Source organism: Cavia porcellus, unplaced genomic scaffold (assembly GCF_034190915.1).
Source record: "Cavia porcellus strain 051 isolate PalLab524CR breed Dunkin Hartley unplaced genomic scaffold, mCavPor4.1 scaffold_27, whole genome shotgun sequence".
Classification (NCBI taxonomy): Eukaryota; Metazoa; Chordata; class Mammalia; order Rodentia; family Caviidae; genus Cavia; species Cavia porcellus.
The window spans coordinates 40,672,356-40,674,101 of record NW_026947510.1 but is presented as its reverse complement, the minus strand read 5'-3'; the positions used below and the strand labels follow the sequence as shown (position 1 = coordinate 40,674,101).

The window sequence follows — 1,746 nt, the reverse complement described above, 5'->3', positions numbered from 1 at the left end:
TAGCATTGATCTATAATATTGCATCTATCAATAGTTCATAGCTGAGAGTAGGCATAGCTCAGCAATAGAGTGTGTGTTTAGGATGTGCAAGGCCTGGGTTCAGTCCCCAGAATAAAAATTCATTGCTGAATAGAATTCCATTGCATAGATATGTAACATGCATTTTTCAAGTATGATGATTGCCTTGGGGGTGACAAAGCAAAGATTATTGTTGTAGAGTTCTACTGGTATTTTCATATAGGGATTTATTTCTGATGTTGTCTTTTAGGTTTTTGAGCAGTTACACAGCTGATGTGAAATGTTGATGTTTATTCTAAACTCACAATACAAATTAAGATTTTATTGATATTTTGTTTCTGCTAACTACACATTATTTATTATCCCAAGAACCTGCTGTCAACACAGCAAGACCAGTGAGATGTCAAGTATGTCCTACAAAAAGACCAGGAAAGTAAAACACATATGTCAACAGTGTCCGGAATGTGTGTGTATGGAACATGCTGTTGTCATGTGTGCAGACTACCGTAGGTGTGACAATTGAAGTAAAGTTTTTTTTGTAGAGTTCTATTAGTATTTTTATTGTTGTTCATGTAGGAATTTATTTGTTTTTTTTTTGTACTCTGTATACCAAAGTATAGTCAATGTTGGAAATTTTGATGCTTTTCAATAAACTTTAAAAATATTAAAAATTCAATATTTAATATTTTATTTTATTTTCCTGTTAAGTACTCATGTTTAATATAATAAAACTCACAAAATTAAAATTAGTAATTCATCAATAGAAATATTAAGGAATAAATATGGATATTATGTACCCATAACAATGTATGACAAAATTAGCATTATGCCTCATTGAAAGTAAAGTGAACGTGAATGCCTACACACTTCCATTTCTCTTCTGGCTCAAAGACCTGGGAAATTCTTTTGTGATAACTCTCCCATATCTTGCTTAATAATATCCTCTCTCTTTCTGTTCATATTCATCTCTATCAAAGGTTACAAGCCTACATCTTTTCATAGTTTTTGTTGTTTGCATGACCAGGCTGGAAATATAACACATAATCTGTTTCCCTTTTAATTATAAAGCCTGCTTTTAAATTAGTTGTCTCTTCTCTATGTTACCATATGAAGTTAAAAGAAACCTGTAAATCCTTTTTTAATTCATAAACATGATGATTGGATTTTTATACCATTGTGTGAGATGTGCCTCCAAAAATCATATCTTAGGACCTATAAGTAAAAACCTAAACTAAACCTTGTCTTCTTAAAAGTTGACTATCTTAGATATTTGCTATTAAAAACAGAACATTTACTAGCACAGTATATTGAGTTTATAAACATTTTGGGAAATATTTTTTCAGATGTCTTCCTATTAATGATTTCTGATTTAATTCCATTGTAGCCAAAGAAGATATTTTTATTGCATAAATCCTTTTAAAGACTTAGCCCAAAATATGGCTGTATTTGTTACTTATTTCTTATTGATGAGACAAAATACCCAACACCCAAAATTAAGAAAGAACAAGTTTATTTAGCTCACTGTATGTGGATGTTTCAGTCCATAATCTGCTGGGTCCAAGGCAGGGTGGCTCATGGCAGATGGCAACAGTTCATGGTGGCAGAAGACAGCAAAAGCAACAAAAATAAAAAGGGAGGAGTGAGGAGTTAGCCTCTTTCCTTCCCTTATATTTTATGTAGGCTACCCACTCTAGGGTGGGTATAGTACTCATACGCATAATCCCAGCA

At 32.3% G+C, this 1,746-nt stretch overlaps 1 pseudogene; it reads left to right on the top strand.

Annotated features, from left to right (window-relative positions):
* Positions 1-1,148: 1,148 nt before the first annotated feature.
* LOC111757064 (small nucleolar RNA U13) lies at positions 1,149-1,233 on the top strand (annotated as a pseudogene).
* Positions 1,234-1,746: the final 513 nt, after the last annotated feature.